General features: G+C 50.7%; 7 non-coding genes and 4 pseudogenes across 7 annotated transcripts; all 11 read right to left on the bottom strand.

Moving 5' to 3' along the window:
* Window positions 1-5,126: 5,126 nt before the first annotated feature.
* Window positions 5,127-5,216, bottom strand: LOC142253605 (U2 spliceosomal RNA; annotated as a pseudogene).
* A 1,388-nt stretch (window positions 5,217-6,604) lies between these two features.
* On the bottom strand, window positions 6,605-6,795 carry LOC142252732 (U2 spliceosomal RNA). The gene has a single exon (XR_012726099.1). It is a non-coding gene; the product is annotated as a U2 spliceosomal RNA (small nuclear RNA).
* A 1,388-nt stretch (window positions 6,796-8,183) lies between these two features.
* On the bottom strand, window positions 8,184-8,374 carry LOC142252731 (U2 spliceosomal RNA). The gene has a single exon (XR_012726098.1). It is a non-coding gene; the product is annotated as a U2 spliceosomal RNA (small nuclear RNA).
* Window positions 8,375-9,762: 1,388 nt separating this feature from the next.
* LOC142252730 (U2 spliceosomal RNA) lies at window positions 9,763-9,953 on the bottom strand. Its single transcript, XR_012726097.1, has one exon. It is a non-coding gene; the product is annotated as a U2 spliceosomal RNA (small nuclear RNA).
* Window positions 9,954-11,341: 1,388 nt separating this feature from the next.
* Window positions 11,342-11,537, bottom strand: LOC142253243 (U2 spliceosomal RNA). Its single transcript, XR_012726554.1, has one exon. It is a non-coding gene; the product is annotated as a U2 spliceosomal RNA (small nuclear RNA).
* A 763-nt stretch (window positions 11,538-12,300) lies between these two features.
* On the bottom strand, window positions 12,301-12,376 carry LOC142253768 (U2 spliceosomal RNA; annotated as a pseudogene).
* A 1,388-nt stretch (window positions 12,377-13,764) lies between these two features.
* Window positions 13,765-13,955, bottom strand: LOC142252728 (U2 spliceosomal RNA). Its single transcript, XR_012726095.1, has one exon. It is a non-coding gene; the product is annotated as a U2 spliceosomal RNA (small nuclear RNA).
* Window positions 13,956-15,343: 1,388 nt separating this feature from the next.
* LOC142253170 (U2 spliceosomal RNA) lies at window positions 15,344-15,540 on the bottom strand. Its single transcript, XR_012726486.1, has one exon. It is a non-coding gene; the product is annotated as a U2 spliceosomal RNA (small nuclear RNA).
* A 697-nt stretch (window positions 15,541-16,237) lies between these two features.
* Window positions 16,238-16,379, bottom strand: LOC142253672 (U2 spliceosomal RNA; annotated as a pseudogene).
* A 1,388-nt stretch (window positions 16,380-17,767) lies between these two features.
* Window positions 17,768-17,963, bottom strand: LOC142253242 (U2 spliceosomal RNA). Its single transcript, XR_012726553.1, has one exon. It is a non-coding gene; the product is annotated as a U2 spliceosomal RNA (small nuclear RNA).
* A 2,227-nt stretch (window positions 17,964-20,190) lies between these two features.
* On the bottom strand, window positions 20,191-20,393 carry LOC142253278 (U2 spliceosomal RNA; annotated as a pseudogene).
* Between the last annotated feature and the right edge of the window lie 2,642 nt (window positions 20,394-23,035).

The following is a 23,035-nucleotide window of genomic DNA, read 5'->3' as shown; positions in this document are numbered from 1 at the left end:
TGGAATAGTCTCTGAGCAGGCTGTGGATCAGCCTGCGGCAATCCTGGATAGACATCCTCTCCCTCTTCAAGATGAGCCGGTTCCTGGCGACCCAAATAGCGTCCTTAAAGCAGTTCATAAGGCGCCAAGCCTCCTGGATGGCTCCAACGGTGTGAGTCCCAGGGAAGAGTCCATAAAGTACGGAATGGTATGATAGGCTCCCTCTGGGGACGGAGTTCCTCAGGTCATCCTCCAGGGCAACCAACAGGCGCTGTGCAAAACGGCAGTCCCAAAAGGCGTGCAGCGATGTTTCCTCCACGAAGGGGCACCTTGGGCAGTACCGGGTTTTGCACAGGTTCCGGGCGTGCATGAATGACCGGACGGGCAGTCCGCCCTGTATCGCCATCCATGACAAGTCCTTGTGCCCGTTGGTCAATCCAGCCGATGACACGTTTGTCCAAACAGTCTCCAGTGTGTCGTGATGAAGTCCTGGAATGTTCTCCATTTCGTCCTTGGCTCTGATGAGTTTGTGGATAGTCTTTGGCTTCCACAAATCAGGCTTGAGTCCCTCCAGTTGGTGTTCCTTCACAAACCGAACCACGTCTCCATAGAACCATGGCGTCGTCCAGTTGTAGGGGAAGGAGCTGTCCCACTTGTCCCAGCCTAACCGTCTCCAAAGGGGGAGCAGGAAGAAGCGAGACATGGACCCACCCGCGGAACCTCTCTTGACTCGCAGAGTTCGGCGAACGCAGTCACATACGAAGGAGGATCGCAGGAGGGTGGGGATATCGGGTACGCCCTTCCCACCCTTGCGAGGATCCTTGTACATGATGCTCCGCTTTACTCTGTCCATCTTGGATCCCCAGACAAAACGAAACACCGTCCTGGTAATGGCCCTGCACACGGTGGCAAGGGGGGGCCAGGCCTGGGCCGTGTACTGCAGCACGGGCAGTACCTCGTTACGCAGGACCAGTGCTTTGCCCTCACAGGTGAGGCGTCTGAGGCTCCACAGACCGATCCGTTGGGTGATCTTGGTCAAGCGTTCCTCCCAGGACTTGAGGGCTGCTCCTTCCTTCCCGAACCAGACTCCAAGAACCTTGATGAAATCCGGCTGGATGCTGAAAGGGAAGGGGGCGGAAGAGGCCGGCTGCCAGTCCCCGAAGAGCATGGCTTCCGACTTCCCGCAGTTGACTTTGGCTCCCGAAGCCCGTCCGAAGGTCTCACAGGTCTGGACGAGGGTGTCGACTGAGCGCCGGTCCGCGCAGAAGACGGTCACGTCGTCCATGTAGAGCGAGCACTTGACCTCGAAGCGTTCTGGTCCTGGTGCGGTGATCCCTCTGATCTCTCCATTCCGCCGGATAGCCTCTGCAAAGAGTTCTATAACACAAACAAAAAGAAGAGGTGACAGAGGACAGCCTTGTCTGACCCCTGAGAGGACCGGGAAGGGGTCAGTCTTCCAGCCGTTTACCAACACCGAGCTGTGAATATCAAAATACATTAGTTGGACATACAAGCAAAACATGTTACCCAAACCTAACCTGTGCAGAGCTTTGCCCAGGAACTCATGGGAAACACGGTCGAAGGCCTTTTCCTGATCCAACGAGATTAGGGCTGCGTGCACCCGGCGGGCTTTGATGTACTCGACCGTGTCCCGCATGAGAGCCAGGCTGTCTGCGATGCGACGTCCGGGGATGCCGCAGGTCTGATCCGGGTGGATGATCCGTCCGATAACAGTCTTCAATCTCGTTGCCATCGTCTTGGCCAGGATCTTGTAGTCGACGTTCAGAAGGGTGATGGGACGCCAATTCTTCAGGTCGCACCTCTCTCCTTTACGCTTGTACAGGATCGTGACCATTCCTTCCCTCAGAGATGGAGGCATTCTGCCCTCCACCACCATCTCCTCATACAGCCCTAACAGGTCCGGACAGATTAGGTCTCCCAGCGCTACATAGAGCTCTGCTGGGAGGCCGTCACTGCCCGGTGTCCTGCCAGAACTAAAGGATTTGGCGGCCGAGAGCAGCTCGTCCACCGTCAGAGGAACATCCATGGCCGCCGCGTCTGCAGGGTCAAGATGGTTAGTGATACCTGACAGGAACTTATCGGCGGCCTCGGGGTCAGTAGTCTTGCGGGCGTAGAGTTCGCTGTAGAAGTCGCTGACGACCTTCATCACGTTCTCTTTCCCGCGTCGCATGCTTCCACTCTCGTCTCGTAGTTCATTCATGGGCGTGTGACCGGCGTGGAGTTTCCTGAAAAAGAACGAGTTACATTTCTCACCCTTCTCCAGGTTCTCCACTTTGGAACGGAAGACAATTCGCTCGGACTCCTCCTCGAAGTGCCTTTTCAGGCTCCTCTTAGTCTCCTCCAGCTCCTCTCTCACGTCCCAGCCGCATCGAAGAAGGTCCTGCAGGGAACGCAGCTCACGCTGGAGTCTCCTGAAGTCCCTCCTCTTCAGACACGCCTGTTGTTGACTCTTTGCCTGAAAGAAGAAACGGAACTCGAGTTTAACGTATTCCCACCAGTCAGAAACAGACTGGAAGCCCGCCTTGTAGGCCCGCCACGTGGAGTAGGCAGCTCTAAGCTCCTCCAGAATCTCACCCTTTTCCAGCAGAGAGCAGTTCAGCTTCCAGGAGCCCGGGCCAATGGGGAAGCCATGGCCCAGCACACCTTGAAAGTGAATGGCTCTGTGGTCAGAGAAGAAGCAGGGGACCATCGAGTGCCCACTCCGCCCAACCGCCCGAGAGGTAAACACAAAGTCAATCCTGGAACGCAGCGAGCCATCGGATCGGCACCATGAATAGTTCACGGATCCGTGTCCGATGGAGCCAACAACGTCCACAAGAGAGGCTTCGGTCACCATCTCAATGAGCAGTTTGGATGTGACGTCCAACTTGGCAGCCGTTCCAGAACTGCGTCCATCCTCCTCAATCGGGCAGTTGAAATCCCCGGCCATCACTACCGTCCTGGCGGTAGCGAGCTGAGGGCGCAGGGCTTGGAGGAGCTCCAGTCGATCGCTCTTCACAGGAGAAGCATACACATTGATGAACCTGACAGGTTCTCCCGCCCAGGTGCCATCCACGAGCAGTAACCTGCCGCAGACGATTTCCTGAACAGAGTCCAATGTGAAGGCGCTTCCCCTGATCAGCACGGCGACCCCCGCGGACCTACAGTCGCCTCCGCCGGACCAGTAGGATGGGCCATGGGTCCACTCCCTGGCCAGATGGTTGAAGGACCTAGAGGAGGGAAGGGAGCATTCCTGCAGGAAAAATACATCACTAGACTGAGTGTTAAGGAACGCAAAAATTGTCTGACGTCGGAACTTGTCTCTGATGCTCCTAACATTAATGGAAAAGATGTTAATGTTAGCAGTCATTGGAGGAAAGAGAAAGTTAGCGCAGGCGGTGTGCCTTAGTTACCACTCCGGTCGGGCGGTTCTTCCTCTTTGGCACCTGCTGGTAAGGGTATCTCCAGCAGACCCTCTTCTTCTAGCTGATCGAGCAGGGATGGTGCCTCAGTGGCTTCCGACTCCTCCATTTCTTCTTCGGCCACAAGGGACTCCACCATCTGCTCCAACACGTCCGGTTCTGGGAGGAGGCCATCCTCCTCTTCCTGGGGTGGATTGGGATCCACAATGAACAGCTTGGAAGGTTCTGCGACAGGACTATCTTCCACCTTCCTTTTCCTTTGGCCTGTACCTGAGGAGACAAGAGCTGGAAAATCCTCCTCGGTGAAAAGTGCAAGAGTGCTGAGGTCCTCTGCTCTCATGGTCTGGGGAGGGAGAGTGGGCTTTGGGGGGGGGGGTGAGGAGACCAACTGAGGAGTAGGGAAATGAGGTGGAGGTAGTGGAATCCTCAGTAGGGTTGGCCGGGGGGGGAGGGGTTTGGACAGGGGTGACAGGGGGGGGGACCAGGGAGGGGGCAACAGTTTTCTTACCCTTTTTCCTGGACTCCGTGGCTGCTGGGGCATCGGCTGGAGCCACGGTCGCCGGGTTCTTGGCCGCCTTGTCCTTGGCCTCTGTGGCCTTGGTCGTAGCTGCCTTGGTCGACGAAGCTGTGACTACCCGATACTGGGTCACCGCGGCAACCCTTGCCCAGGATTTCTCCCGCTGTGGGCAGTCCTTGTAAAGGTGGTCCGCCTGTCCACATAGGTTGCAAGTCTTCTTCTTTGGGCAGTCCTTGGAGCTGTGTCCCGTCACCCGGCAAACCCTGCAGGCGTCCTCCTTGCAGGTCTTCATCGAATGCCCTTTCCCGCCACATTTCCTGCAGTTGTGTGGCATGTCCGGGTAGTAGATGAGACCAAAGGAGTTTCCCAGAGAGAATGTCGGGGGCAGGTGCTGGAGACCATCCTCGGATGCTGGTTCCCTGTAGAGTCGAACGGTTACTGACCACTTACCCGTCCAGAATCCGTTGCCGTTAAGGATGTGGGATGGCTCCCTCACCACTGTGCAGAGACGTCCCAGGAACGTGGAGATGTCCCTTCCTGGGGTGTGCGGGTTCCGCATGGAGACCGTGATCCTCTTCTCATCCCTCTGTATAGGACAGGATCCTAAAAAAGAATGAAAAGGGGAGTCCGGCATCGCTGCGTTCATCGCCTCCCAGTATCTCCTGCAGGCATTCACCGTGGCAAAGGTTACCAGAAAAATGCCAGTCATGAAGGTCTGGACACTCAGGGTTTCCGCCCTGGAGAAGCCCTGATCCAGAATCATCTTCTTGCAGAACACGTCGCTGGACATGTCCGGCAACCTACCATCCACCGCCTTTAGCTTCAGGGCGACCGTCTGCCGCATCCAAGGCTCCAGGGTTGGAGCCTTTTCAGGCGGCGTCCGGGCTCCCTCCGGCTGGCTGGCGTCGGAGGTAGGGGCCTCTTGGGCCGAAGAAGCCTCTGGATGAGCCTTCCTGGAGGTCCCTGGGTCCTGAGCCTTCTTGGCTGCCTTCTCTGGCTTGCTTGCCATGGCTGGTTCCTGCTTGAGTTCCCGGAGCTGGTTCTTGGATTCTTCTCCGGGTGTCTTCTCCCGCTGTGTTCCTCCTCGAAGTTCCTCTGGTCTCCCCAAGTCTTCTCCGAGCCTTCGTCTTCTTGCTTCTTTCTGCCAAGCTCTTCTTCCGTCCGATCTCCCTCTTCCGGTCTCGGCTGGGCTTCGGAGCTCGTCTCCCTGATCGTATCTCGTCAAGTGTAGCTAGCTCAGTTTGTTCTGATAAGAACAGATACTACACTTGATCTTAGCCAAAAGGCCGAGAAGCGATAACCAGAATTGGTTTGGGCCTCGAGTGGCACCCTGGCCTATGCCGGACACATCTTAGGGAGAGAGAGCGAGAGGGAGACAAACCCACGCCTACAGAAGACATTTTGTCACCCAAGCCAACCCTTGAAAAGGCTGCTTTGCAGAGCAAAAACAAGAAGAATGGTGCGTTTTGCAGCCGCCGCCCCCCACTGCAATGAATCTGAATAACTCCTCCTTTAGGGCGCAAGCAACTCCCCTCCCCCTTGCAGTCTTTCCAATTCACGATACAAAAAGACGGACAGGACAGGTTGCCTGACTTTCCGTCACTGCCACCCTTTGCCATCCTTACCCGTAGAAAGCCCTTTCATCATCCCCAAACCCTAATCTTTTCCCTTTCCTTCCCAGCCCCCAAACCCTGCCCTCTGTACCCTTCTCACCACCCGCATCCCTTCTCCTGTCATCCCCCTACCACCCGGGAAAAAAAGAGCTTGCCCCCTCCTTACACTAGCCCACCCTCCCACCCAAAGAACAACTTCTGCTGCGCAGCTTGTTTTCTAGGCAGCAGCGCTATTGTGATGTCAGCGGGGGCATTGTGACAAGCCGCCAGTGTTCCGTCTCTTCATGTTGCGCACAGTTCAAACGGAAAATACATCAACAGGCAGACTACAGAAAAACTTACTATCAAAGGTTAGAGGGGGGCTTTCTCAGAGGGCTTTTTACAGTTTTTCTATTCCCAATTAGCCGTTTAAGTGTACTTATTGAAAGTAGTAATTCTTTCATAGGCCGCCCTTTCTTAGTATTTGACGTTCCTTATATTGCGGTATGAGGCTTTGCAGCAGGTTGCAAACATTCATCACCCATGACTGTCCCCAATTGAGCTCAGAAGCTCAATGTCTATCATGACCTCTCTTTTAGAATGTCCAAGAGCAAGCAAACTATTCCTCCAGGAGAGGGCGCCAACAGACTACTAAAGAGATCATCATTACTCAAAGAAAACCCCAAAAACCAATGCATGATAGGAATAAACAGGTAACTTTCTTTGGAGTGGAAGCGGAGAGATCGCACCAGATGCCAATTCTAGATCTTATCACACCTGTGGTCACTGCAGCAGCAGGTGAATCCACTTTGTCCAAAAGGGATCTATTCCATTCAATTGCAAATGATCTAGATAAGACAGAGAACTGCAGCACGGGACATAGCCGAGTTGGTCAGGTTGAGTGGTGATGAGTTTGCTATTTGGATGAATAAAGAAAGTCAAAAGTGTGAAAGATAAAAAACAAAAGGAGGAAGTGTGAAAAGTGAATGGGCCAAATTGAGGTGCATATGAAGACGTATGCTTTCTTCCAATTCATTAAACCGGGCTAATATGAATCAGGTGAATTGAGTTCTGCTTTTGGAAACTGGGTTAAGAAGGGGTGCACCGGTCCTGGAGGTACTGCAATACCAGGTCAATGCGTGGAGTGGACAGAGCAAGCTCTTTTTCCATCTCCCTGTTCTAAAAATCCATTTAATATATGGTCCCCAGATAGGGGACGTATCAGATATTAAACTGATAAGAACAGATACTACACTTGATCTTAGCCAAAAGGCCGAGAAGCGATAACCAGAATTGGTTTGGGCCTCGAGTGGCACCCTGGCCTATGCCGGACACATCTTAGGGAGAGAGAGCGAGAGGGAGACAAACCCACGCCTACAGAAGACATTTTGTCACCCAAGCCAACCCTTGAAAAGGCTGCTTTGCAGAGCAAAAACAAGAAGAATGGTGCGTTTTGCAGCCGCCGCCCCCCACTGCAATGAATCTGAATAACTCCTCCTTTAGGGCGCAAGCAACTCCCCTCCCCCTTGCAGTCTTTCCAATTCACGATACAAAAAGACGGACAGGACAGGTTGCCTGACTTTCCGTCACTGCCACCCTTTGCCATCCTTACCCGTAGAAAGCCCTTTCATCATCCCCAAACCCTAATCTTTTCCCTTTCCTTCCCAGCCCCCAAACCCTGCCCTCTGTACCCTTCTCACCACCCGCATCCCTTCTCCTGTCATCCCCCTACCACCCGGGAAAAAAAGAGCTTGCCCCCTCCTTACACTAGCCCACCCTCCCACCCAAAGAACAACTTCTGCTGCGCAGCTTGTTTTCTAGGCAGCAGCGCTATTGTGATGTCAGCGGGGGCATTGTGACAAGCCGCCAGTGTTCCGTCTCTTCATGTTGTGCACAGTTCAAACGGAAAATACATCAACAGGCAGACTACAGAAAAACTTACTATCAAAGGTTAGAGGGGGGCTTTCTCAGAGGGCTTTTTACAGTTTTTCTATTCCCAATTAGCCGTTTAAGTGTACTTATTGAAAGTAGTAATTCTTTCATAGGCCGCCCTTTCTTAGTATTTGACGTTCCTTATATTGCGGTATGAGGCTTTGCAGCAGGTTGCAAACATTCATCACCCATGACTGTCCCCAATTGAGCTCAGAAGCTCAATGTCTATCATGACCTCTCTTTTAGAATGTCCAAGAGCAAGCAAACTATTCCTCCAGGAGAGGGCGCCAACAGACTACTAAAGAGATCATCATTACTCAAAGAAAACCCCAAAAACCAATGCATGATAGGAATAAACAGGTAACTTTCTTTGGAGTGGAAGCGGAGAGATCGCACCAGATGCCAATTCTAGATCTTATCACACCTGTGGTCACTGCAGCAGCAGGTGAATCCACTTTGTCCAAAAGGGATCTATTCCATTCAATTGCAAATGATCTAGATAAGACAGAGAACTGCAGCACGGGACATAGCCGAGTTGGTCAGGTTGAGTGGTGATGAGTTTGCTATTTGGATGAATAAAGAAAGTCAAAAGTGTGAAAGATAAAAAACAAAAGGAGGAAGTGTGAAAAGTGAATGGGCCAAATTGAGGTGCATATGAAGACGTATGCTTTCTTCCAATTCATTAAACCGGGCTAATATGAATCAGGTGAATTGAGTTCTGCTTTTGGAAACTGGGTTAAGAAGGGGTGCACCGGTCCTGGAGGTACTGCAATACCAGGTCAATGCGTGGAGTGGACAGAGCAAGCTCTTTTTCCATCTCCCTGTTCTAAAAATCCATTTAATATATGGTCCCCAGATAGGGGACGTATCAGATATTAAACTGATAAGAACAGATACTACACTTGATCTTAGCCAAAAGGCCGAGAAGCGATAACCAGAATTGGTTTGGGCCTCGAGTGGCACCCTGGCCTATGCCGGACACATCTTAGGGAGAGAGAGCGAGAGGGAGACAAACCCACGCCTACAGAAGACATTTTGTCACCCAAGCCAACCCTTGAAAAGGCTGCTTTGCAGAGCAAAAACAAGAAGAATGGTGCGTTTTGCAGCCGCCGCCCCCCACTGCAATGAATCTGAATAACTCCTCCTTTAGGGCGCAAGCAACTCCCCTCCCCCTTGCAGTCTTTCCAATTCACGATACAAAAAGACGGACAGGACAGGTTGCCTGACTTTCCGTCACTGCCACCCTTTGCCATCCTTACCCGTAGAAAGCCCTTTCATCATCCCCAAACCCTAATCTTTTCCCTTTCCTTCCCAGCCCCCAAACCCTGCCCTCTGTACCCTTCTCACCACCCGCATCCCTTCTCCTGTCATCCCCCTACCACCCGGGAAAAAAAGAGCTTGCCCCCTCCTTACACTAGCCCACCCTCCCACCCAAAGAACAACTTCTGCTGCGCAGCTTGTTTTCTAGGCAGCAGCGCTATTGTGATGTCAGCGGGGGCATTGTGACAAGCCGCCAGTGTTCCGTCTCTTCATGTTGTGCACAGTTCAAACGGAAAATACATCAACAGGCAGACTACAGAAAAACTTACTATCAAAGGTTAGAGGGGGGCTTTCTCAGAGGGCTTTTTACAGTTTTTCTATTCCCAATTAGCCGTTTAAGTGTACTTATTGAAAGTAGTAATTCTTTCATAGGCCGCCCTTTCTTAGTATTTGACGTTCCTTATATTGCGGTATGAGGCTTTGCAGCAGGTTGCAAACATTCATCACCCATGACTGTCCCCAATTGAGCTCAGAAGCTCAATGTCTATCATGACCTCTCTTTTAGAATGTCCAAGAGCAAGCAAACTATTCCTCCAGGAGAGGGCGCCAACAGACTACTAAAGAGATCATCATTACTCAAAGAAAACCCCAAAAACCAATGCATGATAGGAATAAACAGGTAACTTTCTTTGGAGTGGAAGCGGAGAGATCGCACCAGATGCCAATTCTAGATCTTATCACACCTGTGGTCACTGCAGCAGCAGGTGAATCCACTTTGTCCAAAAGGGATCTATTCCATTCAATTGCAAATGATCTAGATAAGACAGAGAACTGCAGCACGGGACATAGCCGAGTTGGTCAGGTTGAGTGGTGATGAGTTTGCTATTTGGATGAATAAAGAAAGTCAAAAGTGTGAAAGATAAAAAACAAAAGGAGGAAGTGTGAAAAGTGAATGGGCCAAATTGAGGTGCATATGAAGACGTATGCTTTCTTCCAATTCATTAAACCGGGCTAATATGAATCAGGTGAATTGAGTTCTGCTTTTGGAAACTGGGTTAAGAAGGGGTGCACCGGTCCTGGAGGTACTGCAATACCAGGTCAATGCGTGGAGTGGACAGAGCAAGCTCTTTTTCCATCTCCCTGTTCTAAAAATCCATTTAATATATGGTCCCCAGATAGGGGACGTATCAGATATTAAACTGATAAGAACAGATACTACACTTGATCTTAGCCAAAAGGCCGAGAAGCGATAACCAGAATTGGTTTGGGCCTCGAGTGGCACCCTGGCCTATGCCGGACACATCTTAGGGAGAGAGAGCGAGAGGGAGACAAACCCACGCCTACAGAAGACATTTTGTCACCCAAGCCAACCCTTGAAAAGGCTGCTTTGCAGAGCAAAAACAAGAAGAATGGTGCGTTTTGCAGCCGCCGCCCCCCACTGCAATGAATCTGAATAACTCCTCCTTTAGGGCGCAAGCAACTCCCCTCCCCCTTGCAGTCTTTCCAATTCACGATACAAAAAGACGGACAGGACAGGTTGCCTGACTTTCCGTCACTGCCACCCTTTGCCATCCTTACCCGTAGAAAGCCCTTTCATCATCCCCAAACCCTAATCTTTTCCCTTTCCTTCCCAGCCCCCAAACCCTGCCCTCTGTACCCTTCTCACCACCCGCATCCCTTCTCCTGTCATCCCCCTACCACCCGGGAAAAAAAGAGCTTGCCCCCTCCTTACACTAGCCCACCCTCCCACCCAAAGAACAACTTCTGCTGCGCAGCTTGTTTTCTAGGCAGCAGCGCTATTGTGATGTCAGCGGGGGCATTGTGACAAGCCGCCAGTGTTCCGTCTCTTCATGTTGTGCACAGTTCAAACGGAAAATACATCAACAGGCAGACTACAGAAAAACTTACTATCAAAGGTTAGAGGGGGGCTTTCTCAGAGGGCTTTTTACAGTTTTTCTATTCCCAATTAGCCGTTTAAGTGTACTTATTGAAAGTAGTAATTCTTTCATAGGCCGCCCTTTCTTAGTATTTGACGTTCCTTATATTGCGGTATGAGGCTTTGCAGCAGGTTGCAAACATTCATCACCCATGACTGTCCCCAATTGAGCTCAGAAGCTCAATGTCTATCATGACCTCTCTTTTAGAATGTCCAAGAGCAAGCAAACTATTCCTCCAGGAGAGGGCGCCAACAGACTACTAAAGAGATCATCATTACTCAAAGAAAACCCCAAAAACCAATGCATGATAGGAATAAACAGGTAACTTTCTTTGGAGTGGAAGCGGAGAGATCGCACCAGATGCCAATTCTAGATCTTATCACACCTGTGGTCACTGCAGCAGCAGGTGAATCCACTTTGTCCAAAAGGGATCTATTCCATTCAATTGCAAATGATCTAGATAAGACAGAGAACTGCAGCACGGGACATAGCCGAGTTGGTCAGGTTGAGTGGTGATGAGTTTGCTATTTGGATGAATAAAGAAAGTCAAAAGTGTGAAAGATAAAAAACAAAAGGAGGAAGTGTGAAAAGTGAATGGGCCAAATTGAGGTGCATATGAAGACGTATGCTTTCTTCCAATTCATTAAACCGGGCTAATATGAATCAGGTGAATTGAGTTCTGCTTTTGGAAACTGGGTTAAGAAGGGGTGCACCGGTCCTGGAGGTACTGCAATACCAGGTCAATGCGTGGAGTGGACAGAGCAAGCTCTTTTTCCATCTCCCTGTTCTAAAAATCCATTTAATATATGGTCCCCAGATAGGGGACGTATCAGATATTAAACTGATAAGAACAGATTTTTGATTTAATGAAGCTTTCCAAAGCACCGCAAAAATGCATGACCGAAGTCACACCAAAAACAGTGCAAAGGCTAGGATTCGTGTGGACCCCTCCGTGAGAAGAGGATCCCCAAAAATCAACCCCGTCCCTCCGAGCCAGAAGGCCACAGCGAGGGTCAGGGATCTTCGGTGCTCCCCCAAGCCGAAGCCTGGTTGAGCCTTGTTGTTGCTCCCAGCGTCCACCGAGGCATCTTACCCAAGTGGAGTAGGGAGCTACTAGTCGTTGGTTTCGCAGCCGAGACTGCCCGGACCGTCAACCGGTGTTGGTTTCTCAGCCCAAGGCTGACCGGACCTCCAACCGGGTGTTGGTTTCTCAGCCCAAGGCTGACCGGACCTCCAACCGGGTGTTGGTTTCTCAGCCCAAGGCTAACCGGACCTCCAACCGGGTGTTGGTTTCTCAGCCAAAGCTGACCCGGACCTCCAACCGGGTGTTGGTTTCTCAGCCCAAAGCTGACCGGACCTCCGACCGGGATTATAAAAATTTCCCTTCTTAGCCAGAAGGCCGGGATAGGGCAATATGCTTGGAAAGTATGAATAGGCAAGGCGCGGCGTGCGACAGAGTCTGAGGCTTACCAGGGTCCCAACCTAGCAAGTTCAGACTCCCTCCAGGGTGTCCATTCCTGGGGCACATTGCACCATAACCCCCACACTTACTCAGTCTAATAGCCTCGATCCTGGTAGGGCCATGGTTTCCTCTAGATGGATATACTATCCTCCCAAAGTACTAACAAGCGCATCCTTCCAGTGTGCATTGCATCATTGTACTAAGGTGGCCGGAGCCTTAAACCACCTTTTCGAACGATACTACACTTGATCTTAGCCAAAAGGCCGAGAAGCGATAACCAGAATTGGTTTGGGCCTCGAGTGGCACCCTGGCCTATGCCGGACACATCTTAGGGAGAGAGAGCGAGAGGGAGACAAACCCACGCCTACAGAAGACATTTTGTCACCCAAGCCAACCCTTGAAAAGGCTGCTTTGCAGAGCAAAAACAAGAAGAATGGTGCGTTTTGCAGCCGCCGCCCCCCACTGCAATGAATCTGAATAACTCCTCCTTTAGGGCGCAAGCAACTCCCCTCCCCCTTGCAGTCTTTCCAATTCACGATACAAAAAGACGGACAGGACAGGTTGCCTGACTTTCCGTCACTGCCACCCTTTGCCATCCTTACCCGTAGAAAGCCCTTTCATCATCCCCAAACCCTAATCTTTTCCCTTTCCTTCCCAGCCCCCAAACCCTGCCCTCTGTACCCTTCTCACCACCCGCATCCCTTCTCCTGTCATCCCCCTACCACCCGGGAAAAAAAGAGCTTGCCCCCTCCTTACACTAGCCCACCCTCCCACCCAAAGAACAACTTCTGCTGCGCAGCTTGTTTTCTAGGCAGCAGCGCTATTGTGATGTCAGCGGGGGCATTGTGACAAGCCGCCAGTGTTCCGTCTCTTCATGTTGTGCACAGTTCAAACGGAAAATACATCAACAGGCAGACTACAGAAAAACTTACTATCAAAGGTTAGAGGGGGGCTTTCTCAGAGGGCTTTTTACAGTTTTTCTATTCCCAATTAGCCGTTTAAGTGTACTTATTGAAAGTAGTAATTCTTTCATAGGCCGCCCTTTCTTAGTATTTGACGTTCCTTATATTGCGGTATGAGGCTTTGCAGCAGGTTGCAAACATTCATCACCCATGACTGTCCCCAATTGAGCTCAGAAGCTCAATGTCTATCATGACCTCTCTTTTAGAATGTCCAAGAGCAAGCAAACTATTCCTCCAGGAGAGGGCGCCAACAGACTACTAAAGAGATCATCATTACTCAAAGAAAACCCCAAAAACCAATGCATGATAGGAATAAACAGGTAACTTTCTTTGGAGTGGAAGCGGAGAGATCGCACCAGATGCCAATTCTAGATCTTATCACACCTGTGGTCACTGCAGCAGCAGGTGAATCCACTTTGTCCAAAAGGGATCTATTCCATTCAATTGCAAATGATCTAGATAAGACAGAGAACTGCAGCACGGGACATAGCCGAGTTGGTCAGGTTGAGTGGTGATGAGTTTGCTATTTGGATGAATAAAGAAAGTCAAAAGTGTGAAAGATAAAAAACAAAAGGAGGAAGTGTGAAAAGTGAATGGGCCAAATTGAGGTGCATATGAAGACGTATGCTTTCTTCCAATTCATTAAACCGGGCTAATATGAATCAGGTGAATTGAGTTCTGCTTTTGGAAACTGGGTTAAGAAGGGGTGCACCGGTCCTGGAGGTACTGCAATACCAGGTCAATGCGTGGAGTGGACAGAGCAAGCTCTTTTTCCATCTCCCTGTTCTAAAAATCCATTTAATATATGGTCCCCAGATAGGGGACGTATCAGATATTAAACTGATAAGAACAGATACTACACTTGATCTTAGCCAAAAGGCCGAGAAGCGATAACCAGAATTGGTTTGGGCCTCGAGTGGCACCCTGGCCTATGCCGGACACATCTTAGGGAGAGAGAGCGAGAGGGAGACAAACCCACGCCTACAGAAGACATTTTGTCACCCAAGCCAACCCTTGAAAAGGCTGCTTTGCAGAGCAAAAACAAGAAGAATGGTGCGTTTTGCAGCCGCCGCCCCCCACTGCAATGAATCTGAATAACTCCTCCTTTAGGGCGCAAGCAACTCCCCTCCCCCTTGCAGTCTTTCCAATTCACGATACAAAAAGACGGACAGGACAGGTTGCCTGACTTTCCGTCACTGCCACCCTTTGCCATCCTTACCCGTAGAAAGCCCTTTCATCATCCCCAAACCCTAATCTTTTCCCTTTCCTTCCCAGCCCCCAAACCCTGCCCTCTGTACCCTTCTCACCACCCGCATCCCTTCTCCTGTCATCCCCCTACCACCCGGGAAAAAAAGAGCTTGCCCCCTCCTTACACTAGCCCACCCTCCCACCCAAAGAACAACTTCTGCTGCGCAGCTTGTTTTCTAGGCAGCAGCGCTATTGTGATGTCAGCGGGGGCATTGTGACAAGCCGCCAGTGTTCCGTCTCTTCATGTTGTGCACAGTTCAAACGGAAAATACATCAACAGGCAGACTACAGAAAAACTTACTATCAAAGGTTAGAGGGGGGCTTTCTCAGAGGGCTTTTTACAGTTTTTCTATTCCCAATTAGCCGTTTAAGTGTACTTATTGAAAGTAGTAATTCTTTCATAGGCCGCCCTTTCTTAGTATTTGACGTTCCTTATATTGCGGTATGAGGCTTTGCAGCAGGTTGCAAACATTCATCACCCATGACTGTCCCCAATTGAGCTCAGAAGCTCAATGTCTATCATGACCTCTCTTTTAGAATGTCCAAGAGCAAGCAAACTATTCCTCCAGGAGAGGGCGCCAACAGACTACTAAAGAGATCATCATTACTCAAAGAAAACCCCAAAAACCAATGCATGATAGGAATAAACAGGTAACTTTCTTTGGAGTGGAAGCGGAGAGATCGCACCAGATGCCAATTCTAGATCTTATCACACCTGTGGTCACTGCAGCAGCAGGTGAATCCACTTTGTCCAAAAGGGATCTATTCCATTCAATTGCAAATGATCTAGATAAGACAGAGAACTGCAGCACGGGACATAGCCGAGTTGGTCAGGTTGAGTGGTGATGAGTTTGCTATTTGGATGAATAAAGAAAGTCAAAAGTGTGAAAGATAAAAAACAAAAGGAGGAAGTGTGAAAAGTGAATGGGCCAAATTGAGGTGCATATGAAGACGTATGCTTTCTTCCAATTCATTAAACCGGGCTAATATGAATCAGGTGAATTGAGTTCTGCTTTTGGAAACTGGGTTAAGAAGGGGTGCACCGGTCCTGGAGGTACTGCAATACCAGGTCAATGCGTGGAGTGGACAGAGCAAGCTCTTTTTCCATCTCCCTGTTCTAAAAATCCATTTAATATATGGTCCCCAGATAGGGGACGTATCAGATATTAAACTGATAAGAACAGATTTTTTGATTTAATGAAGCTTTCCAAAGCACCGCAAAAATGCATGACCGAAGTCACACCAAAAACAGTGCAATGGCTAGGATTCGTGTGGACCCCTCCGTGAGAAGAGGATCCCCAAAAATCAACCCCGTCCCTCCGAGCCAGAAGGCCACAGCGAGGGTCAGGGATCTTCGGTGCTCCCCCAAGCCGAAGCCTGGTTGAGCCTTGTTGTTGCTCCCAGCGTCCACCGAGGCATCTTACCCAAGTGGAGTAGGGAGCTACTAGTCGTTGGTATCGCAGCCGAGACTGCCCGGACCGTCAACCGGTGTTGGTTTCTCAGCCCAAGGCTGACCGGACCTCCAACCGGGTGTTGGTTTCTCAGCCCAAGGCTGACCGGACCTCCAACCGGGTGTTGGTTTCTCAGCCCAAAGCTAACCGGACCTCCAACCGGGTGTTGGTTTCTCAGCCAAAGCTGACCCGGACCTCCAACCGGGTGTTGGTTTCTCAGCCCAAAGCTGACCGGACCTCCGACTGGGATTATAAAAATTTCCCTTCTTAGCCAGAAGGCCGGGATAGGGCAATACGCTTGGAAAGTATGAATAGGCAAGGCGCGGCGTGCGACAGAATCTGAGGCTTACCAGGGTCCCAACCTAGCAAGTTCAGACTCCCTCCAGGGTGTCCATTCCTGGGGCACATTGCACCATAACCCCCACACTTACTCAGTCTAATAGCCTCGTTCCTGGTAGGGCCATGGTTTCCTCTAGATGGATATACTATCCTCCCAAAGTACTAACAAGCGCAACCTTCCAGTGTGCATTGCATCATTGTACTAAGGTGGCCGGAGCCTTAAACCACCTTTTCAAACGATACTACACTTGATCTTAGCCAAAAGGCCGAGAAGCGATAACCAGAATTGGTTTGGGCCTCGAGTGGCACCCTGGCCTATGCCGGACACATCTTAGGGAGAGAGAGCGAGAGGGAGACAAACCCACGCCTACAGAAGACATTTTGTCACCCAAGCCAACCCTTGAAAAGGCTGCTTTGCAGAGCAAAAACAAGAAGAATGGTGCGTTTTGCAGCCGCCGCCCCCCACTGCAATGAATCTGAATAACTCCTCCTTTAGGGCGCAAGCAACTCCCCTCCCCCTTGCAGTCTTTCCAATTCACGATACAAAAAGACGGACAGGACAGGTTGCCTGACTTTCCGTCACTGCCACCCTTTGCCATCCTTACCCGTAGAAAGCCCTTTCATCATCCCCAAACCCTAATCTTTTCCCTTTCCTTCCCAGCCCCCAAACCCTGCCCTCTGTACCCTTCTCACCACCCGCATCCCTTCTCCTGTCATCCCCCTACCACCCGGGAAAAAAAGAGCTTGCCCCCTCCTTACACTAGCCCACCCTCCCACCCAAAGAACAACTTCTGCTGCGCAGCTTGTTTTCTAGGCAGCAGCGCTATTGTGATGTCAGCGGGGGCATTGTGACAAGCCGCCAGTGTTCCGTCTCTTCATGTTGTGCACAGTTCAAACGGAAAATACATCAACAGGCAGACTACAGAAAAACTTACTATCAAAGGTTAGAGGGGGGCTTTCTCAGAGGGCTTTTTACAGTTTTTCTATTCCCAATTAGCCGTTTAAGTGTACTTATTGAAAGTAGTAATTCTTTCATAGGCCGCCCTTTCTTAGTATTTGACGTTCCTTATATTGCGGTATGAGGCTTTGCAGCAGGTTGCAAACATTCATCACCCATGACTGTCCCCAATTGAGCTCAGAAGCTCAATGTCTATCATGACCTCTCTTTTAGAATGTCCAAGAGCAAGCAAACTATTCCTCCAGGAGAGGGCGCCAACAGACTACTAAAGAGATCATCATTACTCAAAGAAAACCCCAAAAACCAATGCATGATAGGAATAAACAGGTAACTTTCTTTGGAGTGGAAGCGGAGAGATCGCACCAGATGCCAATTCTAGATCTTATCACACCTGTGGTCACTGCAGCAGCAGGTGAATCCACTTTGTCCAAAAGGGATCTATTCCATTCAATTGCAAATGATCTAGATAAGACAGAGAACTGCAGCACGGGACATAGCCGAGTTGGTCAGGTTGAGTGGTGATGAGTTTGCTATTTGGATGAATAAAGAAAGTCAAAAGTGTGAAAGATAAAAAACAAAAGGAGGAAGTGTGAAAAGTGAATGGGCCAAATTGAGGTGCATATGAAGACGTATGCTTTCTTCCAATTCATTAAACCGGGCTAATATGAATCAGGTGAATTGAGTTCTGCTTTTGGAAACTGGGTTAAGAAGGGGTGCACCGGTCCTGGAGGTACTGCAATACCAGGTCAATGCGTGGAGTGGACAGAGCAAGCTCTTTTTCCATCTCCCTGTTCTAAAAATCCATTTAATATATGGTCCCCAGATAGGGGACGTATCAGATATTAAACTGATAAGAACAGATTTTTGATTTAATGAAGCTTTCCAAAGCACCGCAAAAATGCATGACCGAAGTCACACCAAAAACAGTGCAAAGGCTAGGATTCGTGTGGACCCCTCCGTGAGAAGAGGATCCCCAAAAATCAACCCCGTCCCTCCGAGCCAGAAGGCCACAGCGAGGGTCAGGGATCTTCGGTGCTCCCCCAAGCCGAAGCCTGGTTGAGCCTTGTTGTTGCTCCCAGCGTCCACCGAGGCATCTTACCCAAGTGGAGTAGGGAGCTACTAGTCGTTGGTATCGCAGCCGAGACTGCCCGGACCGTCAACCGGTGTTGGTTTCTCAGCCCAAGGCTGACCGGACCTCCAACCGGGTGTTGGTTTCTCAGCCCAAGGCTGACCGGACCTCCAACCGGGTGTTGGTTTCTCAGCCCAAGGCTAACCGGACCTCCAACCAGGTGTTGGTTTCTCAGCCAAAGCTGACCCGGACCTCCAACCGGGTGTTGGTTTCTCAGCCCAAAGCTGACCGGACCTCCGACCGGGATTATAAAAATTTCCCTTCTTAGCCAGAAGGCCGGGATAGGGCAATATGCTTAAAAAGTATGAATAGGCAAGGCGCGGCGTGCGACAGAGTCTGAGGCTTACCAGGGTCCCAACCTAGCAAGTTCAGACTCCCTCCAGGGTGTCCATTCCTGGGGCACATTGCACCATAACCCCCACACTTACTCAGTCTAATAGCCTCGATCCTGGTAGGGCCATGGTTTCCTCTAGATGGATATACTATCCTCCCAAAGTACTAACAAGCGCAACCTTCCAGTGTGCATTGCATCATTGTACTAAGGTGGCCGGAGCCTTAAACCACCTTTTCGAACGATACTACACTTGATCTTAGCCGAAAGGCCGAGAAGCGATAACCAGAATTGGTTTGGGCCTCGAGTGGCACCCTGGCCTATGCCGGACACATCTTAGGGAGAGAGAGCGAGAGGGAGACAAACCCACGCCTACAGAAGACATTTTGTCACCCAAGCCAACCCTTGAAAAGGCTGCTTTGCAGAGCAAAAACAAGAAGAATGGTGCGTTTTGCAGCCGCCGCCCCCCACTGCAATGAATCTGAATAACTCCTCCTTTAGGGCGCAAGCAACTCCCCTCCCCCTTGCAGTCTTTCCAATTCACGATACAAAAAGACGGACAGGACAGGTTGCCTGACTTTCCGTCACTGCCACCCTTTGCCATCCTTACCCGTAGAAAGCCCTTTCATCATCCCCAAACCCTAATCTTTTCCCTTTCCTTCCCAGCCCCCAAACCCTGCCCTCTGTACCCTTCTCACCACCCGCATCCCTTCTCCTGTCATCCCCCTACCACCCGGGAAAAAAAGAGCTTGCCCCCTCCTTACACTAGCCCACCCTCCCACCCAAAGAACAACTTCTGCTGCGCAGCTTGTTTTCTAGGCAGCAGCGCTATTGTGATGTCAGCGGGGGCATTGTGACAAGCCGCCAGTGTTCCGTCTCTTCATGTTGTGCACAGTTCAAACGGAAAATACATCAACAGGCAGACTACAGAAAAACTTACTATCAAAGGTTAGAGGGGGGCTTTCTCAGAGGGCTTTTTACAGTTTTTCTATTCCCAATTAGCCGTTTAAGTGTACTTATTGAAAGTAGTAATTCTTTCATAGGCCGCCCTTTCTTAGTATTTGACGTTCCTTATATTGCGGTATGAGGCTTTGCAGCAGGTTGCAAACATTCATCACCCATGACTGTCCCCAATTGAGCTCAGAAGCTCAATGTCTATCATGACCTCTCTTTTAGAATGTCCAAGAGCAAGCAAACTATTCCTCCAGGAGAGGGCGCCAACAGACTACTAAAGAGATCATCATTACTCAAAGAAAACCCCAAAAACCAATGCATGATAGGAATAAACAGGTAACTTTCTTTGGAGTGGAAGCGGAGAGATCGCACCAGATGCCAATTCTAGATCTTATCACACCTGTGGTCACTGCAGCAGCAGGTGAATCCACTTTGTCCAAAAGGGATCTATTCCATTCAATTGCAAATGATCTAGATAAGACAGAGAACTGCAGCACGGGACATAGCCGAGTTGGTCAGGTTGAGTGGTGATGAGTTTGCTATTTGGATGAATAAAGAAAGTCAAAAGTGTGAAAGATAAAAAACAAAAGGAGGAAGTGTGAAAAGTGAATGGGCCAAATTGAGGTGCATATGAAGACGTATGCTTTCTTCCAATTCATTAAACCGGGCTAATATGAATCAGGTGAATTGAGTTCTGCTTTTGGAAACTGGGTTAAGAAGGGGTGCACCGGTCCTGGAGGTACTGCAATACCAGGTCAATGTGTGGAGTGGACAGAGCAAGCTCTTTTTCCATCTCCCTGTTCTAAAAATCCATTTAATATATGGTCCCCAGATAGGGGACGTATCAGATATTAAACTGATAAGAACAGATTTTGATTTAACAGCATCTTTATTATCATGCACTACTCACAAAAAGGTAACAAACCGTGTACGGTGCCGCAGCCCCGTACACACAGAAATATACAATCCTTCTTACATAGCCATAGAGTACGACGCACTAAACTATACATCGCGCTCCTATGCTTATCCATAACACTCAAGCTGAAAGAAAAAGTTAGACAATAAATAACGACGAACCGGCGATTGGGGGATGGGGGTAGGGGAAAAGGGGGATAGGGTGGGGAAATCACAGGCCCGAAGCTTTATTGAAAGACGCACATAACGGGAAAAGGAGGGAGGGGGCATGGAAGAGGTCTAAACCTCCTCTTCGGCGCTGTCGTCCGGACTGTCCATGATGGAATAGTCTCTGAGCAGGCTGTGGATCAGCCTGCGGCAATCCTGGATAGACATCCTCTCCCTCTTCAAGATGAGCCGGTTCCTGGCGACCCAAATAGCGTCCTTAAAGCAGTTCATAAGGCGCCAAGCCTCCTGGATGGCTCCAACGGTGTGAGTCCCAGGGAAGAGTCCATAAAGTACGGAATGGTACGATAGGCTCCCTCTGGGGACGGAGTTCCTCAGGTCATCCTCCAGGGCAACCAACAGGCGCTGTGCGAAACGGCAGTCCCAAAAGGCGTGCAGCGATGTTTCCTCCACGAAGGGGCACCTTGGGCAGTACCGGGTTTTGCACAGGTTCCGGGCGTGCATGAATGACCGGACGGGCAGTCCGCCCTGTATCGCCATCCATGACAAGTCCTTGTGCCCGTTGGTCAATCCAGCCGATGACACGTTTGTCCAAACAGTCTCCAGTGTGTCGTGATGAAGTCCTGGAATGTTCTCCATTTCGTCCTTGGCTCTGATGAGTTTGTGGATAGTCTTTGGCTTCCACAAATCAGGCTTGAGTCCCTCCAGTTGGTGTTCCCTCACAAACCGAACCACGTCTCCGTAGAACCATGGCGCCGTCCAGTTGTAGGGGAAGGAGCTGTCCCACTTGTCCCAGCCTAACCGTCTCCAAAGGGGGAGCAGGAAGAAGCGAGACATGGACCCACCCGCGGAACCTCTCTTGACTCGCAGAGTTCGGCGAACGCAGTCACATACGAAGGAGGATCGCAGGAGGGTGGGGATATCGGGTACGCCCTTCCCACCCTTGCGAGGATCCTTGTACATGATGCTCCGCTTTACTCTGTCCATCTTGGATCCCCAGACAAAACGAAACACCGTCCTGGTAATGGCCCTGCACACGGTGGCAAGGGGGGGCCAGGCCTGGGCCGTGTACTGCAGCACGGGCAGTACCTCGTTACGCAGGACCAGTGCTTTGCCCTCACAGGTGAGGCGTCTGAGGCTCCACAGACCGATCCGTTGGGTGATCTTGGTCAAGCGTTCCTCCCAGGACTTGAGGGCTGCTCCTTCCTTCCCGAACCAGACTCCAAGAACCTTGATGAAATCCGGCTGGATGCTGAAAGGGAAGGGGGCGGAAGAGGCCGGCTGCCAGTCCCCGAAGAGCATGGCTTCCGACTTCCCGCAGTTGACTTTGGCTCCCGAAGCCCGTCCGAAGGTCTCACAGGTCTGGACGAGGGTGTCGACTGAGCGCCGGTCCGCGCAGAAGACGGTCACGTCGTCCATGTAGAGCGAGCACTTGACCTCGAAGCGTTCTGGTCCTGGTGCGGTGATCCCTCTGATCTCTCCATTCCGCCGGATAGCCTCTGCAAAGAGTTCTATAACACAAACAAAAAGAAGAGGTGACAGAGGACAGCCTTGTCTGACCCCTGAGAGGACCGGGAAGGGGTCAGTCTTCCAGCCGTTTACCAACACCGAGCTGTGAATATCAAAATACATTAGTTGGACATACAAGCAAAACATGTTACCCAAACCTAACCTGTGCAGAGCTTTGCCCAGGAACTCATGGGAAACACGGTCGAAGGCCTTTTCCTGATCCAACGAGATCAGGGCTGCGTGCACCCGGCGGGCTTTGATGTACTCGACCGTGTCCCGCATGAGAGCCAGGCTGTCTGCGATGCGACGTCCGGGGATGCCGCAGGTCTGATCCGGGTGGATGATCCGTCCGATAACAGTCTTCAATCTCGTTGCCATCGTCTTGGCCAGGATCTTGTAGTCGACGTTCAGAAGGGTGATGGGACGCCAATTCTTCAGGTCGCACCTCTCTCCTTTACGCTTGTACAGGATCGTGACCATTCCTTCCCTCAGAGATGGAGGCATTCTGCCCTCCACCACCATCTCCTCATACAGCCCTAACAGGTCCGGACAGATTAGGTCTCCCAGCGCTACATAGAGCTCTGCTGGGAGGCCGTCACTGCCCGGTGTCCTGCCAGAACTAAAGGATTTGGCGGCCGAGAGCAGCTCGTCCACCATCAGAGGAACATCCATGGCCGCCGCGTCTGCAGGGTCAAGATGGTTAGTGATACCTGACAGGAACTTATCGGCGGCCTCGGGGTCAGTAGCCTTGCGGGCGTAGAGTTCGCTGTAGAAGTCGCTGACGACCTTCATCACGTTCTCTTTCCCGCGTCGCATGCTTCCACTCTCGTCTCGTAGTTCATTCATGGGCGTGTGACCGGCGTGGAGTTTCCTGAAAAAGAACGAGTTACATTTCTCACCCTTCTCCAGGTTCTCCACTTTGGAACGGAAGACAATTCGCTCGGACTCCTCCTCGAAGTGCCTTTTCAGGCTC

Source organism: Anomaloglossus baeobatrachus, chromosome 9 (assembly GCF_048569485.1).
Source record: "Anomaloglossus baeobatrachus isolate aAnoBae1 chromosome 9, aAnoBae1.hap1, whole genome shotgun sequence".
Classification (NCBI taxonomy): domain Eukaryota; kingdom Metazoa; phylum Chordata; class Amphibia; order Anura; family Aromobatidae; genus Anomaloglossus; species Anomaloglossus baeobatrachus.
Note: the sequence above shows the minus strand (reverse complement) of the source record. Positions and strands in the feature narration are given on the sequence as shown.